The sequence below is a fragment of the Chlorocebus sabaeus genome, chromosome 26 (assembly GCF_047675955.1).
Source record: "Chlorocebus sabaeus isolate Y175 chromosome 26, mChlSab1.0.hap1, whole genome shotgun sequence".
Classification (NCBI taxonomy): Eukaryota; Metazoa; Chordata; class Mammalia; order Primates; family Cercopithecidae; genus Chlorocebus; species Chlorocebus sabaeus.
Window position 1 is genome coordinate 23,061,387 of NC_132929.1, and position 18,676 is coordinate 23,080,062.

The 18,676-nt window shown below is 41.1% G+C and overlaps 1 long non-coding RNA gene across 1 annotated transcript in view; it reads left to right on the top strand.

Annotated features, from left to right (window-relative positions):
* Positions 1 to 18,676, top strand: part of LOC140710460 (uncharacterized) — a 278,707-nt gene that overhangs the window by 200,590 nt on the left and 59,441 nt on the right. The gene's annotated exons all lie outside the window — the stretch shown is intronic.

Consider the following 18,676-nt stretch of genomic DNA (forward strand, 5'->3'; position numbering starts at 1 on the left):
ATACTGGACATCATACTTACTCAAGGACCTTGATGGGAAACCAAATATGCCAGCAGGACAACCCGAGGTATTTCTTTTCTGTGAGAGTTTTTGTGGGAATTCTGTGCAGTATGGCCCAGATGCAAGGAGATGAGATCCACATTGGCCAAGTGCCTAAAAGCCTCATTCCCACAAGAGCCATTATCTCTTGGGGTGACAGCAATGTAGGCATAATTTCCAGGGTCTTCACAAAGACCATGTCAGTTACAAATTCACCACACTCAGGAAGACCCCAAGTGTGACTTCCTGTCAAATATATGTAGCTTATGCATAGGCCCTCCAGTATTAATCATGGGATTTGTGTTACCATAAACAATACTGGTTAGCAGCATAGACAACCTTAACAGGTAAACCCAGTGTGAAATTTAAATGAAGGTCAAATTCTCATGCAGAAGGGAAAAGGCTATCTTAACTCTTTACTCATAAATATGTTAGAAGCTGCCCATTTCCATGCATGACACTGCATTATTAACAATGTTGTCATTGTTATTCATAGCTTCTGTTTTTGAAGATGAACGTTTATGTAAAGCTTTGTGCTTTATCTGCATTGGCATGTTACATAAATCTTGTGGAGAAGGTATAATTAATGCTATCTTTTCTTAAGGACACTGAGATTCAGAGAGGTTTAGCAAATTTCTTAGTCTTTTAGCAAGTGAGAGGCAGGATAGATATTTGGACCCCACTCTCCCTGATTCTTATAGCTACTTTCTTAATCAGTTTGCTATCTTCATCCTCCTGGTTGCTGAAGCCAAGCTGTAGCCCTTGTCATGGGTACATTGTCTGCATTTAGGAGGACTAGGCTCCCTCAGGACTTGGGTAGCTTTCTTGGTCTATCATAGCCCACATAGCCAGTTTCATTAGCTAAAGAGGGCATTTGCTCTGTAATAAATGTGCCCATAAGACAAAGAATGAATTTGCACATGCTTAGTTTCTCAAACTGAAATGGACTATCTTTAATGGTTTACAAAAAAAGAAAAGAAAAAGAAAAGAGCTAGGGACATTCAAACACTTGAGCAGTTTACAATGGTCTTTTCTCAATTACGTTTAATACTTAGCACAACTTTGCAACCAGAATGCAGGCAGATTCTGAAGAGTGCTGGATTCGTATCAAAAGAGAGTGGTAAATTAGTTGGGGAGAACAGCCTTTAACTTCATGGGCAAAGGAAGACTTGAATGTGGAGGTAGTGAGGGTCAACGGTATTCACTAATCACTTCCCTCACAAGAAAGGCTGCTTTCAGTTCTTGCTGACATCAATGGGAATCCTAAATCCCTCCAGAGCATTTCAGCTGATTCCTTTCACAGCAGGATCACTACTGTTTCACCTCACTTTTGAAATTCTGCAGTCTTCACTAGCCATTTGGTGGAGTTATAAATGATTGTCTGTCTAAATCAACAAGTGGTAAATCTCCTTTAGTTATAATTTGATTTAAATTAGCTTACCTTGGGAAGCAGACCGCCACACGTGCAAATTACCATAAACAGCAGTCCTCTTTGACGATTTACATAATTAAATGGGAGAATATTAAGACATTATGTGAAGTGGCAACCTATGATGCCTATTTTTTTAAGTGAAGAGTAGGGTAATTCTTCACTTCCCTGTTGTCGTTTTATACCAAAGCAAACCTCATTATGATCTCTGTGGTCTTAGAGATACATTTTCCTGAGATGCCATGTCCCCAGATATATGCAGCTTTCCTGGACAGTTTTAAAAATTTAGAAATGGGGAAATTCCCAAATACATAAAGGTATATCTGATCTATAAGATTACATACACAGTAGGTATTTTGAAATGCAGAAAACTAAGAAAGACAAAGTGCTTCAATTAGTTGTACTTTGGAAAATATATTATACTACATTGTTCTAACAAGCACTGTGAGGGGGAAGAGATTTTCTTCAAAGAGTACTCTTGGGATTTAAAAAACACTTCTGCTTTTGGGGAGTGAGAGTTTTAAAATGTCAGTAGAAAGTTGTGAAATTTAACATGCAAAATCTTCAGTGGCTGTGTCAATAGAGAAATCAAATGAAATAGTCGAATCCTATGAAACAGAGCAAGCCCTGGTTTTCAAACCAGAAGGTTGCAATAAGACATTTACTGTACATCATTTTTCTTTTTCAATCATTTCATGGATTGTCAAAAAGACCCTTCGTCAATTATTGAGTGGTGTAAATATAACCCATTATTTTGAAAGGATAAGAAAACATTAGGGTGTCATCACCTGCTCCTCTGGAGAATACATACAGTCAAGAGAGGACCTGTCCAGCAGGCAGGAGCTATCATGTGGAGAAATGCCCTGATGCAACAGTATCCTCCAAGTCCACCACCAGGCAAGCTATACCAGCGGTTCTGGAAGACAAAGACCAAATGCTGATACTCAAATCAACTTAAAACACACAGGAGAAAGCAAGGAGCATAGACATGCAGTAGGTTCACATACCTAGTGTAGAGGACAGGCACAGTGTAAGGGTCACTTTGCCTACATCTCATTTGTACAATATTCATATACAGGATCAGCTACTCAATATATGGAGCTGTTATAGATTGCGTGTTTGAATCCCTCCAGAATTTATATGTCAAATTAACTCCCAGTGTGATATTAGTAGGAGGTGGGACCTTGGAGAGGTAATAAGAATTAGATGAGGTCTTGAGGGTGGAGCTTCATGATGAAATTCATGGTTTTATAAGAAGAGGAAGAAACACCAGCAAACACCAGAGCTTTTTTTGTCTCCCATGTGAGGACAGAGCAAGAAGGCAGCCCTCTGCAAGCCAGGAGGAGAGCCCTCACCAAAACCTGACCATGCTGGCACCTTATCTTGGACTTCCAGTCTCCAGGACGATAGGAAATAAATGTCTGTTACTTTAGCCACCCAGTCTATGGTATTTTGTTATGGCAGCTCAAGCTGACTAAGTTAGGGCCTGTATTAGGGCTCTTTAAAGGGGCAGACTTCATAGGATAGATGTATATATGAAGGGGAGTTTATTAGGAGAATTGACTCACACGATCACAAGGTAAAGTACCATGATAGGCCATCTGTAAGCTGAGGAGCCAGGAGGCCAGCCTTAGTCCCAAAATCTCAAAGTAGGGAAGCTGACAGTACAGCCTTCAGTCTGTGGCTGAAGGCCCAAGAGCCCCTGGCAAATCACTGGTGTCCAACAGTCCAAAAGCTGAAGAACTTGGAATCTGATACTCAAGGGCAGGAAGCATCCAGCATGAGAGAAAGATGGAGGCCAGAAGACTTAGCCAGTCTAGTCCTTCCACATTCCTCTGCCTGCTTTTATCCTAGCTGCCGTGGCAGCTGATAAGATGGTGCTCACCCAGATTGAGGGTGGGTCTGCAGCTCCCAGTCCACTGACTCAAATGTTAATCTCCTTTGGCAACACCCTCACAGACACACCCAGGATCAATACTTTGCATCCTTCAGTCCAATCAAGTTGATACTCAGTATTAACACTCACAGGGGCCCAGTGCAAAATTAAAATACAAAACCTTTTGTTAAAAAAGCAGGGGGAAATGCCATTAAAAGTGCTAAAATATCAAGATTTGCCTTTCATCTGTGTGTCTTGTTTTCTAACACGTGCTCCATTGTACCTTCAAACCTTTCTTACAAAACACAAGTTCAAAGAAAAAAATTAAGGATTTCAAGATCACAGAATATTACAACAAGTGTGGGGCCCTCTTGGGCCTATTTGTAAGTCCCTTCTCTTCCACATCAACTATTTCTGCTGATGGACTTGAACCATAGTAGAGGTTGAAGGACTGAGGAAGGAATGGGGGAAATGGTCGGCTCCGATTTGGATACAGTTATTTAGAAAGCCAAGCCCTCTTAGACATCTGTGTAGACAACCTGTGGGCCTTCTTAGACCTAGGTAGTAGTGGGTTCTGTGCTCATAGTAGAGGTCAGGCTAGAAATATCAATCAGAAATAAGTCTGCATGTAGAGCTTATTTAAAGTCATAAACCAAATGAAATCACATAGAGATATGTAGACAAGGGAGAGATTTTCTCCCTAGCTTGCAAGCCTTATGAGGGCAGATAGTGTCCTTTGACTCTTTTTTTGCAGTCCTATCAATGAACAAAGAATCTTACACATAATGGGTGCTAAATAAATGTTCAAGAAATGAATAAAGGTGTAAGCAACTAGTTATTCAAGAGTCTTCTTTTTCTCTCAAAGTCTTTCTGAACTCCCTCTAATTTGGAGAGGATTTACTTTTCCAGCAGAAATTGTACATTGATATACTATATGCATGCTTGTTAGAGGTGATTTTATTGTTTTATTTCTGTAAGTAATTAACCTGTTTTCCATGCTTTCTGTGATACTAATTAAGAATATTTAGTGTGGAATAACTCATTCAGATGAAACTTCAGCATTTCCTTTTTACCACTTGTCATTGAAGATGTTGTAATGTAACTATGATGTCATACATCCGTTATCTCCAGGAGCTTCATAAGCAATTTCTAGTGACTGTTTGCTTCACTGTTTGTTGAGATGTTTTTCCTCTGGAAAAATTTCCATCGCTGTTTTTCATTTCCTTTGGAAAGGGAAATGAAAGCAAAAATAGAAAAGCAGTATCTTTCAGAATGTGCTTTATGAGCAAACATGCTTATAAACCCTGGGTTCTTAAATCGCTATACAAATCGAAAGGGTGTCAGCACTCCCTCCATTCCCCAACCCCCAACACTTTCCCTAGCAAAAATCCGTAGCAGTTTCTGCCTTAAGAAAGATCATTTAATCCAAGCCATAGCATTTGTGACTTGGCTAATTATGAAGTACAATTAAAAAATGGTTAAGAATTTTTCCCTTCTTAGCCAGAACTCAGGAAGTGTTCTCTTTGTTCTCACCTATTTAATCACCTTTGCAGTCATTTCCAATCTAGCTTTACTCCTTTTGATATATCCCAAAATAGCCTGTTTAATTCTGGCTGGAGATGTTCTTTCTTCTTATCTGATCTGGCACTGTCTCTTGCTTTATTGGCTGCTATCAAATAAGATACCCTTTTAAACCATCTAAAGTCACAGATGCTTCACTCTTGATTCTACACATCTCTGGACTTCTGCTTTTCTTTGGTGAGCCTTCAGGGTAGGACCACAGGTCGTAGGGTCTGTGTCTATGCCAATAAAATAAACAGGGTTTTGGGAGGGGGTTGATTTTGTGGCCTTTTTTTTTTAATATCCTGGAAATGCTGATGAAAAACATTTCAATTCCCACTCTCTGTGCCCCTGAGGATTCAGCTGAGAATTTTAAAGGAAGAGAGAGATTTGGTTTGGCACGGAAGAGGGAAGATATCATAAATTTAAGCGTTGAAAAAAGGCATGTGTGAAGGCTCAAAAGTAGGAGAAAGGAAGTGGTATCAGAAAGTGCCACAATCACTCTTTTGTCCTGGTGTCAGGTGAGAACTCTGAGTAGCTGTCATCAACCTCTCGGAAACCAACCTGATGCGTTTGCCTTTTGAACGCAGATAAACCACTGTGACTGTAAGAACCCTCATCCGTGGAGAATGTGCACCATAATGGGAAGGAACACTTGCTCAGGAGCCACACTGCCTGGGTGAACTTACCAGCAGCATAACCTTGGTCAAGATGCTTAACCTCTTTGTCCTTTAAAAAAGGCCATCAGAATACATTACTGAAATGCTGATTTGAAGATGTTTTAATCAACATTTACGAGCCACCACCTTGCAAAGCACTTCACATGAATTCTTTACATGAGAATAGTTTATAAATTCAAAGTCAGTCTAAAAACATAAACTTCTATATATTTCCTCCGTTAAAAAAGAAAATCTCTTTGCAGTTTTTATTATGTCCCATTATTATCTGCATTTTGGAGATGAAAAAAAAACAGAGAATAAAAGAGGTTAAGTGATTTGCTCAAGGTCACATAGCTGATAATTGCAGGCCTCAAACCCACAGTGAGCTTTCTAGTCCACTGAGATTCCCATGACAACTCAGCTCCCAACAATCTGCTTTTAATCAAGCGCCAAAGCAACATTCAACTTTCCAATTCTCTTACCAGCCACCATCCTGCTGAATCTCTCCAGAATCTTACTCTACTCAAAGCTTGATAACTGTACATCCACCATCTGAACCCATCTCTTCCCAAATTCTGACTTCCTAGACTTCAATTCCATTGACTTCCTGGCTGATGCCTTGGATCTGAATGTCTGATCCTACCAAATGTGGAGGACCAATAAAAGAGAATTTGCTTTTGGTGGCTTAAGAATATGACCTTCCACAATTATTACTTGCCATTGTCACCCGAGAGGAACTTATGCCTCTCACCAAGGCTGACCCCAGCCAGTGTCTTATGCTGGGGAACACATGGTTGTCCTAGCCATGGCTCTGCAAGGAGAAGCTGGGCACTAAAGGACAGAAACAAATTCGGATGATAATTATATTATCTCGCTTATTAAAGTGGACTTATGTGAGGACAAACATCAAACAAAAGGATGGAATGTCAGAAGAAAAGACATCTGAAAGAACATCCCTGAGAGATGAAATGGTTAGTGCGGTCAGTCAGTGAAAGCATCGATGTGTCAGGCTCCCCTGTTCCCAGATTTGAGCAAACACAGGAACGCCCTGCAAAGTGTTGTTGGATCCTAAATCAGAGAAAGCTTTGAATAAGAAGAGTTAGCGTTTGGGTCATACACTGGGTTGTGTTTGTTTTGAAGAATTTTATTTTTATGTTACCCTCCTCACCATCCTTAAGCTATTTAAGAGTTCAAGTTAGTCCTATGAAATGTTTTCCAAAATTCCAGAGACCTTGTATTGGAAGAGGATGCTTTAAGTAAAAGAACCAAAATCAGAGCAGCAACAGCTACTTCCCAATGAACACGCTGTAGAAATCCTTCCTGTAGACTGAGCGTGGTGGCTTATGCCTGTAATCCAAGCACTTTGGGAGGCCGGGGTAGGTGGATGACCTGAGGCCAGGAGTTCGAGACCAGCTTGGCCAACAGGACAAACTCCCTTCTCTACTAAAAATACAGAAATTAGCCCAGCATGGTGGTGTGCACCTGTAGTCCCAGCTACTCTGGAGGCTGAGGCAGGAGAATTGCTTGAACCCGGGAGGCAGAGGTTGCAGTGAGCCGAGATAATGCTACTGCGCTTCAGCCTGGGAGAAAGAGAGAGACTCTGTCTCAAAAAAAAAAAAAGAAAACAAAAATCCTTCCTATACACTTTTATTTACCATTCCTTGCAATGCTATGAGGCAGGCATTGTCCCCATTTTCCTAAGAGGAAGCTGACATTTATAAGGACCTAACACAAAGTGAGAGGTTATTACGGGCTGACTGTGGTTGAGAATGCTCTGGAATTGTAGTCAGGTCTTGGTTGTCCAAGGAGTCTTTTGAACCTACTCTTCGAAGGATACTCAGTTTATCAAACAACTAGCTGCTTCTATTTAGATGGCCTTCTGTGGCCTATTTCTAAAGCACACATACTGGCTTACTGGCTTTCATGGCATGAGAAAGTTGTTTGGAAGACCTGTACTTAAATAAATGAGTCTGACATCATGCTGTGGGGTGAAATCATTCAATGCAATATTAGGCAGGCTTTTGTCAAAGAATTTCTGACAGAGACAGAACAGCCTGAGAATTAAGGATATAGATTCAAGAGCCAGATGTCTGGGTTTGAATCCCACTGCTGTTAATTATTAGTAGTGTAGCCAATTATTTAATTTCTTTATACCTTCATTTTCCCATCTGTAAAGGAAAGCTAGTAATGGTAGCCTACCTGATAGGGTTGTTGAGCAGATTAAATGAATTAGCTTATTTAAAATACTTGAAATCAAGCCCAGTAGGTAGTAAATACTCAGTAAATATTAGCTGTTATTTTAATTATTATTATTAACATTAGTAATTCCTTTGTGTCTGTCTTCTGCATACAATACAGTCATTTTATTTTACTCCTCAAACCTTTTTATAATCCCACATCTCTTACAGAATAAATGGTCACAACTTTCATTTTTGAATGTTTGACATGTGCCATGCACTATGACAAGCACGTTGTCTCTTTTAATCCACAAAACAATCATAGAATGTTGGCAGTATTATTAATACCATTTTATAGATGAGAAAAAATGAGCTTCGAAGAGCTGTTTAAAATTGTCTGCAATAATAAAGCTAGCAGTGGATAATTTTGAGCATAAACCCTGTTTTGTAAAACTTCAGTGCTCTAACTACTGTGTTACAATGCATAACTCCTCTTCTTCCTTCTACCTGCTCACCCAATGCCCATGTCTGCTACTTTGTCAGCCTGCTCTCACCCACCTTCCCAAAAGTTTACACTCTTCTCCCAGAATACTGAGGGACTTGCGGTTCCCCATGTGCAGTAAATTCTTCCCTGCCCAGTGACTCTGCATATGCTGTTCTCACTATTTCCAGTGCCCTTTCCACTTTGTAAATTAGGAAAGTCGCTACACGTCCTATAAAAATTGCATCAACTGTCCCCTCTGCTTTGAGGTCTTCTCTTACTTTTTAAGTCACAGCTAGACTGTTTTGTGTCTGTGCTTTCATACCACCCACAGCACATTTGTCCAATGTTTTTTTCCTTTCTCAAATATTGTCTTCCCCACTCGACAGTGAGCCCTTCAAAAACAGTTACCTTTTACTTTTTGATTGTTGCCTCCCAAGCCAGAATTGAATTTTTAAAGAGTAAACAGTTCACAAAATCATAAGACAAACTGGTGAATAAATAGCTCAGATTACTTCCTGAAGCAGCACTGTCCCATAGAATGTTCTAGGGTGATGAAAATGTTCAGTATCTATACTACATGGTAGCTACTAGCCATGTGTGTTAATGAGCTCTTGAAATGTAGTTGGTGCCACTGCAGAACTGGAATTTTAATTTTATTTAATTTTAAGAAATTTACATTGAAATAGCTACTGTTTAATATGCTGGGCAGCACAGTTCTAGAGTCAGAGCTGGAGCAGCCTTTGATTGAAGGTTCTTCTTGAGTATTCCTCATCCATATTTCCTTCTCAGTTATATAGTGTATCTTGTAGTTGTTCGAAGTGAGGGAGTTGCATATGCTGGAGAGCAGAGAGTTCAAGATGCTGTAATGAGACAGCAATGATCTTCTATTAGGACAATGGCTCTTCAGAGGGGAAATTTAAGCTTGTAGTGTCACTCATGTAACCACAACAGTGATTTATGTAATAGGGCTAGCAGTCTTCTCAAAGAGCATTTTCAAATTCGTGAAGGGTATTTGCAGCCTGAGGAGGATGTCTGTGTTGGGGCACTTTCAGGTTCTCTGCACAACTAATAAGTGGAAAACAACATCAGCTTCTCTTTATCTGCTTCCACTGGGCCCCTCCAGCATTGTACGTATAGATCTGTTTTCCATTTGCATTATTACACTGCCATTTGTTTATATTCTGTCTTCTCTCTATCCTAAGTAACTTCTTTGTGAGCCCAACTTTTGTTTTTTGGTTATGCATCTTTATTTCCCTAGGACTTACCATAGGATTTGACATCAGGAAAAGCGTCAATAAATGTTTGATGTATAAATAGATGAACATTGAATCAAGGACAAGCCAAAAATTCCTGGGACCTCAAGAGGCAACGCCTCCATCATAGAGTAATGGACATTCCGTAAGGATCTGAGCCTGCAGCACTGTTCTCACTAGGGAGAGAAACATGCAGGAACAGAATCCTGTCCTATTCACAGCACAATCACAAAGAAAAGCAATTATGCATTCTGGGCTAGTCCAGACAGCTAGATTGGGTAGAGGTTCAGTCAAGTTGGGTACTATCTTGCAGTCCACCTGAGGAAGTTTGGATTTAATGAGTAGGAAGTGACAAGATGCTTTAACAAAAGCCTTTTTTTCCAGAATCCCTGTGTTGGCTGGAGGGCTTACCCAGCCTCCCTAGGTTTTGAAATAAAATGGACCAGTAAATGCGCAACTCTTCTTTTTTGCATAATCACTGTTAGAAAAGAAAGGGCCCTCGGAAAAAGTGCAAACGTGAGGAGAAAACCCCAGCAATGACTGCCATGCAGACACACATGCAAACAGTGCATGTATGTAGTTAGTAGGTAGTAGAGCAAGGTAAATGATTTAACGGAGCATGAACAGGGTATCATCTCAGTTCAATTTAGGGCAGTTCAATAAAAATTTAGTGAGCATCTACTTTATGGGGAGAAACATGAATGATTAAGACACAGTCTCTTCCTTTAAAGAAGTCACAACCTAACACAGAAGTAGGACTCATGAGCTCATAACTTGTAAGATGAACACACAAACAGAGGTGAGTTAGGTGCATTGGTGGCACAGAGGAGCAGACAGTTAGCTGCACTCGAGTTTGTCTTGAATGCTGTGTAGAAATTCTTTAACTGCATGGGGTGGGGAGAGGCTAGGGAAAGAAGGACCCTTCCAGTTAGAAGCAATAACATAGTCAAAGGCACAAGTGGGTGTGAAGCAGTGCAGAGTGGCCAGTGTGGGAGATGGGGCTGGCTCTTTCCTTGGTGACTACTGAGGTGCCCATTTTATCAGAAGTTCACTCTGTCTTTCTGGAGTTTGCAAGATGATTCTTGCTATTATATACAGGATGGACTGACAAGGATAACCTCTAAATAAGGAGGTCAACTAGGAAGCTGTTACAACAGTTTCAGGATGAGAAGTTTATGGTCCCAGCTAGAATTATGACTGTGAAAATAAAAAGCAAGACTTGAAAAAATGTGTTCTAGAGAAGTAATTCTCAGCCCGCTTTGTGTCTGATAACTCCTGAGAAAGAAAACATGCTTCCATCAGTAACAGTAGTGATGGTACGCTACGGAAGTGTTTCTCAAAAGGGATATGGGGATATCATTTGGAAAATCACCTTAAATAATTCTGGTGTCGAGATCACCCTCTAATACCCTGGCAAGGAGAACCTCTATTCTAGAGGAAGAGCAAAACTTTGTGGGAACCAAGAAGTGGAAGGGGTTAAGGCTGAAGATATAAAAAAACAAATGTTACCATTTATTGAGAACCTAAAATGAGCCATCGTCTTGGCAGTTATCATTTTATTTTATTTTTATTACTGTAGGGTAGGTATTATCCTCCTCATTTTCCCAAGGAGAGACCTGAAATTCAGCTAGATTCTGAACATTTTTCCAGCTCCAGTTGCTGCTGGTGGAAATGCCTGGATTCCATCACAGGACCATCTGATTGAAAAGCCTGAGCTCTTTGTAGCACAGACCACCACCCCTCTCTAAGACCTTTAAGCCTGTGACCTGATTGGACCCTAACATTGGATCAGAGGGGTACCATCAACAGGGAAAATGAAGTTACCCTCAGGGATGGGCTTTAAGAGAAAGATGCCCAGCTAGTATTCTGATCTCTTGTCCCTTTTTCTCCGATATCACCACTATAGTGTGTCTCAGAGAACGGTAAGGGCTCACATACTATTTTGCTAAAAGCACGTGGGAGAGAAATTAGTGAGTAATTCCTTCATTTTCTTTCAATCAACATGTATTTATCAGGCTCATATATTCTAGATATTTTGCTCAGTGTAAAGGATAAAAAGGTATATTTGCACGCATTGCTCCTGCACTCCAGAAATCCACAGTTTCATACAGGCTAAAATATGTAGCATAGAATTCGAGTGGAGAGTGCTAAGTGGTCAAGTAGAGATGTGTGGAAGGTGCCATGAGAAAGTCTTCACCTTGCCGGTCAAGTGGCAGCTGCTTCTTGAAGAATGAGTAGGAAATGTCCCTAGGGGGAGAAGTGAGAAGGGCACTCCAGGAGGAGAAAGCAGCAATGCAAAGGCAGGGCATATTGGAAGTGTTTCAGGAGATGGAAGCAGTGCCATGTAACAAGAGCTGAAAAGAAGGACATGGCTGTTCAGGGCTTTGTGTTCTCTTCTGAGGAGCAGGAATCTAGTCTCCTGAGTGGAGTGTGTTGGTAGCAGGGAGGAGGGGTGGCGACTTTAAGGGATTGGGGGGGGTGGCATGAGCTTAGTGTTTCCGAACAAAATTTGGAGAGCTGGTGGGGAAGGATTTGGTTGGAGAGAGTGGCTCCAGGAGAGGCAGATCCAAGTCTGTTACAAAATCTCATCTCAGACAGGGTCAGGACCTAGTGTGAGTCCATCCTAAACATTGCCCTCCTCCACCACCCCACAAACTCATTCCACTACCTCAGAGGGCTAAGTCTTTTTAAGGATCAAGTGGGAGTGGAGGAGGAGCTTCACCTAACTTACTAGCCTGAGGAGTCCAGGATTGAGGGCTGTATACTAGCCTATAAAAGGAATCAATGCCTCAGGGCCTTTCCCATAGCAACAAAATCAGTCCTTGACACCTAGACAGTTCTTGCTTCCTTTGTTTTCTGCTTCTCCTGTTGCCTGAAGGCGTGCCTCTTCTTTCGACTTGTAAAATTCCCTCATCTAGCTGGGGGCCTAATATAAACTCTACTGCACTGCTAATATTTCATTGTCATTTTCAGCTCTATTACATCCTTCTCTCAATCATTCTTTAGAGCAGGAGATGTCATCTAGAGGGGTCTGCAGCTTGCATAAATGAGTTATGAATCCTCATAATTTCAAGTGGGTTACCAAACCTCTTCCCAGCAGAACTAGGCATCTGGTAGCTCCAAAGTGCGAAGAGGACATTATGCATACGTATGTAGAGCCACATGCCCTGCAGCGATTCAGAAGTACTTGCCACACTTTCACTCACCGGGAGGGGCCATATGCAGGGAGACCTGAGAACTGCTCTTTGAAAAGAAGCTGCTGGCCGGGCGCGGTGGCTCAAGCCTGTAATCCCAGCACTTTGGGAGGCCGAGACGGGCAGATCACGAGGTCAGGAGATCGAGACCATCCTGGCGAACACGGTGAAACCCCGTCTCTACTAAAAATACAAAAAATTAGCCGGGCGAGGTGGCGGGTGCCTGTAGTCCCAGCTACTCGGGAGGCTGAGGTAGGAGAATGGCGTAAACCCGGGAGGCGGAGCTTGCAGTGAGCTGAGATCTGCACTCCAGCCTGGGAGACAGCGAGACTCCGTCTCAAAAAAAAAAAAAAAAAAAAAAAAAAAAAAGAAAGAAAAGAAGCTGCTTTAGCATATCCTTTCCGTTCTCTATTCTGTGCACGAGGCTTCAACTTTCTTTTCCTGAACCAATGAAAGGAGTGAGGAAAAGGTCTGACTGACTGTACAAATTATCTGTCATATACAACTTTGCATATATGTAGTCGGGTAACTTTACCATCAGCAGCTACTGGGGAAAGTGAAATAGCAACAAAGCTCAATCTATATGAACATAGCGAGGCCAACAAAATCAGGGACCTGGATGACTCTGACATGGATAATGTTGCCTGAAGAATTTGGAATGGAGGAAAATGTTCAACTGCTTGTAGCTATTTGACCTGGCTGAAGATATTTATCCCCACTGAGACTTCCTGTACCTGTAAATGGGACATAATAATAGCTCTACTGACTAGTGTTTCCTGAGAATTAGATTAAATAACAGATTTAAAATAGCTTATAAAAACGTACCCAAGGACAAAAGCTAACAAAAATATACTTTCCATTTCCTTCCTTTTGATTTATAATAATTTATTAATAATTATTCTGACTTCTGAAAATAAGTCAAACTCATAGTGACAGAGAGTAAAAGGGTGGCTACCAGGGTCTGGAGAGTAGGGGAAAAGGAAAGATATTGGTCAAAGGGTACAAACCATCGGTTATAAGATGAATAAGTTCTGGAGACCTAATGTACAGTATGGTGACTATCGTTATTAATGATGTATTGTATACCCGAAGTTTCCTATGAGAGTAGATCTCCAGTGTTCTCACCACCAAAAAAACAAAAACAAAAAAGGTACTTGTGAGGTGATGGATATGTTAATTCGCTTGATTGTGGTAATAATTTCACAATGTATGTCTATGCCAAAACATCATATCGTGTACCCTAGATATGTATGCTATTTTTATTTGTCAGTCATACCTCAAAAACAAACAAACAAACAAAAACAGGAAAAAGAAAACTGTAAGTTTAAAAACAAAAAACTGTCCTATTCACTTCATGTAGTTTTTGTGGTGGAAATTAAGTAAAAATAGTGAATGCTGTAGGCCAGGTGGGGGTGACTCATGCCTATAATCCCAGGATTTTGGGAGGTGAGGCAGGCAGATTACCTGAGGTCAGGAGTTCGAGACCAGCCTGGCCAATGGTGAAACCGTGTATTCTATTAAAAATACAAAAATTAGCCAGGCATGGTGCGTGGTGGCAGATGCCTGTAATCCCAGCTACTTGGGAGGCTGAGGCAGGAGAATCACTTGAGCCTGGGAGACGGAGGTTGCAGTGAGCCGAGATTGTGCCACTGCGTTCCAGCCTGGCCAACAGGGCAAGACTGTGTCTCAAAAATGACCACAAAACAAACAAAAATACTTAATAAAGCGAACAATTTCAAACAACCAGAACGTGTGATTATCATCATTATTTTGGAGGTACTTAGGCTGTCATTGTTACAGAAATATTTGGGAAAGGTTTACTTGAAGGAGATGTAGTGTTGTTACTGAGGAACAGAGAAGTTGAAGTGTTTATCTGTCAAGCCCAGTTCCTATCCACCTTCTTGGTGCAAAAAGCTGCCAAATACCTCATATATGTATAAGATGGGTAGTGTTTGGAAAGGAGGATTGGGAGATGCCCTTTAAAAGTGGTATACACGAAGTGCAGACCTGCAGTTTTTACATTCCACAACTGTGAGTTCTTATCTTTTCTGGGACTTAAAGATTTAGCATGATTGTCAAGGCACATTGGATGGATAACCAGCCAGCAGCTCAGATGCTTGCAGATGCTGCTGTCAGTTTACATCATCCTTTCACAGGGAGATGGCGCCCTCACCCCTTCTCCCTCCTCTCTGCGCCTTGGTGGAGTGGGTGTGTGGGAATCTCCCTGTGAAAGGACGTGGTGAAGACTGGCAGAGTCTGAAGTTGGGCCTCAGAAGAAGGGCAGTAGATAGGACTCTTGACCAAATTGTCAAGGACTTGCAGTTTCTCATTTGTGCTATCCAAACCCCCTTCTCAGTAGATTTCAGCATTTTCTCCTCCCATCCTTGTGACCTGGTGTGGAAGTGGAGAGGCGTGGTGGGTAAGACAACTACCTTGGCATGTTCTGGCATCCTCAGACAGGCCTGGGATTGAGCCTTACCTCTGCCAGCTACCACTTGTAGCTGTTTGACCTGGTTTAAGTTATTTATCCCCACTGAGACTTATGGCACCTCTAAATGGGACATAATAATATATCTACTGAATAGTGTTCCCAAGAATTAGATTAAATAATATATTTAAAATATCTCATGAAAACATACAGAGAACAAAAACTAACAAAAATATACTTTCCATTTCCTTCTTTTTGATTTATAACAATTTATTAACAATAACTCTGACGTCCTTCTATATCACACTATCCTTATCGATAAAAAAGGGTAAACTAAATGACTTATAATTCCTGCACACTAGTAAAGGCTGAAAATTCTTCCACTTCCAGTGTTATAACCAAGAAATAAATGAGGTTGCTCTGTGCATTCTAAGGTACATGAGATAAAATTGCACAGAGAGAGTAAAAGGGGAGAATTTGATCTACGTATTATTGGACAAGTAAAGTGTTAATAAGCAAATAGGGATTGACACAGTGAGGAAAGACACACAAAGCCTGATGCTGTTAGGTTCAACAAAAGCAATTTGGATAAATGGATTCCTGCTCAGATAATAGAGAATCTCCCAGAACTATGTAATTTAGAAGAGGGCAACTCAAAGGAAGCATGAGCGTCTCTCTTGGGGAGTAGGTGCTTCTCCCTGCCTTCCAAAGCACACAGGCAGGAGTGCAGCAGAACTTGCAGAAGGCTACAGTTCCATACTGGACACTCATCTGCATGAGTGCAAGGACTCTCTCTGTTGTGCTGCCAGTTGTGCTTACTGAATGTTGAACTTTGGATGAATAAATGAGTATCACTGATGCACTTCAAGTATTAATGTCTGAGTGTAGGGTAAAATCCAGGACAAGAGAACCTAGTGATCTTTTATCTTTTTAGAATAGCAATTCTCCTGGAACACTTCCTGAAGACACCTCATAACACTTTTGCAAATGCTGATAGTTTATTTAAGCTTGTAGACAGCTTTTTCTTGCCTGTCGTACAGCTGTGAGTGTGGGAGCACAATTCTCTGGGGACCTGGGCATATGTTCTCTCCTGGAGAAAATCTGGAAGAGAGCCCCAAAGAACACATTGTACCCCTCTCTCTGCCAAGAAAAGAAAATCCTGCCTGAAATGCACCCTCGGCCAATGAGAAAGTATGAGCTGGAAATAGAGCTTTAGAAACTTAACTGTGCATTAGAATGAAGAGTGAGTTGGTGGATGAGTTGGAAATTCTGGGTTCCATTTTTGATCTTCCACCGTAATGATATGTCCCACATACTACAGAGTGTCGTAAACTCTCTGGACTTCAGTTCCTCCCCCGTAAATGAGGAGATTAGCCAAAGACATGTCAATGTCAAGATACCTTCCAGCCTGATGCTCCCAATTTTATTGGCACTTCCTAGAATTGTAAAGCTGGAAAAATATTCAGATTTTTCTAATTCAGCTTTTTTTATTTCATAGATGAAAAAACTGAGTTGTAGAGAGGTGAAGTTGTTTGTCAAAAGCCACCAAACCAAGTAGAAGCCAAGCTAAGGTTAGGACCAGTATCCTTAGAACACCAGTCCAAAGGTTCTTCATCTGTTGAGTCACAGTCCACCTTAAATTCTGATGCAAAGCCTGGACCTGCTGGGAGTGGGGAAGGGATGGCAGGAGCAAATGCATCCCAAGTAAATCCATAAAATTTACAAACTATTGTCAGGGTTGTGTGTTGGGGGGGGCGGGGTGGGGTGGGGTGCAGGGAGACAGGTCTTAGATTTCGGGCTAAAAACCCTATGTAACACTTTATTTCTGAAAGTCGGGGTTGGAACCAAATATTTAAGGATTTTTTTTTTTTTTTTTTTTTTTTAACAGGATCTGGCTCTGTTGCCCATGCTGGAGTGCTAGGCTCACTGCAGCCTCAACCTCCCGGGCTCCTGAGTAGCTGGGACCACAGGCACGTGCCAGCATGCCCAGCTAATTGTTTTTGTGGTTTTTTGGTAAAGAAGAGGTTTCTCCATGTTGTCCAGGCTGGTCTCGAATTCCTGGGCTCAAGGGATCCGGTTGCCTTGGCCTTCCAAAGTGCTAGGATTACATGCATGAGCCACTGCACCTGGCTGGAATGTTTTTATATGTGATGGGAAGTGTGCCTCTGGCTTCTTTGGTTTAATAGCTTCATTTGTGCAAGAAGCATCAAAACACACTGGACCAAATTTAGGTTTATATCTGCCCTCCAAATAAGTCTTACTCACGTGTTTTGTTGATGGCAGTTTCTGATTTGTAAAAAGCCAGTTCCCCTTTTAAATGTTATAGCTGTTGTTCCTCTTACAAATACTTCTGCTAAATTCGGTGCTCCACATTCGTCAACCATAGTCAGATAACACAACAAGGGGCTGGCTAAAACAGAAAAGCTTTTCTCATTAAGTGAATCTGAAGGAGGTGTCTACTAATTAGTTATTGAATTGGATCTTTGGGGTAGGTACATTAAAATGACCAGTTCTTCTTGAAAATGTATAGCATATAGTCCTGGACTGCAGCCCAGACCTATTGATTCAGAATCTTTAGGAAGTAAGGCCAAAGAATCTGTGTTGTTACAAACTCTCCAAAACCTCTTATGCACACTCATATTTGAAAACACCCATTCTGAATACTTGCCCAGATATTTTCAGTCCTTAACAAAACTGACCTAATGATGATACTATCCTAAATGATTCTTTGGTCTTTGAAATGGTGAGGTAATGCAGGATTCAGACAATAATACAGGTATGGAAAACATACCATTTAATTTTTCAAAGAAAATGGTTTTTCTCTCCACTTAAATACAAGGAGATGAGTGGCTGTGGCCTGACTCATGCCATGGTGGACACGGTGTAGGGTATCAACATTTCTTCTTGGTGGCTCTCATTTTCCAAATGATTCCTTAGCTGAGTTTTCGTTTTTTCTTTTTGTTTTTGTTTTTGTTTTTTTTTTTGACAGAGTCTCACTCTGTTGCCCAGGCTGGAGTGCAGTGGTGCAATCTCGGCTCACTGCAACCTCTGTTTCCTGGGTTCAAGTGATTCTCCTGCCTCAGCCTCTTGAGTAGCTGGGACTACAGGTGCTTGCCACCACGCCCAGCTAATTTTTTGTATTTTTAGTAGAGATGGGGTTTCCCTGTGTTAGCCAGGATGGTCTCGATCTCCTGACCTTGTGATCCACCTGCCTCGGCCTCCCAAAGTGCTGGGATTGAGTTCTTGTTTTAATATTCACAGTTGCATGCATTCCTTCCATTGAAGAACTACCCCTCTAGTTCTGCTTGACTTTATTGAAATACAGAAATATCAAGTGTGTTATTCCAAAAAAAAAAAAAATACTTCAGCAGATAGTAAATGTAAAACTTACATCTCCTCTTAGCATCAAACAAGCTAACATACACACTCATATGCTGGCAGAACAAAAACTCATCTAAGAATGACAAAGTCTGACATTTTCTAACTTTAAAACACCTTGCTCTATTTCTGAACTAAGGTTTCTCTGGTTTTCAAAGAGGCTTCATAGAACTCCTGGGGATATTAATTCAGCTGCTTT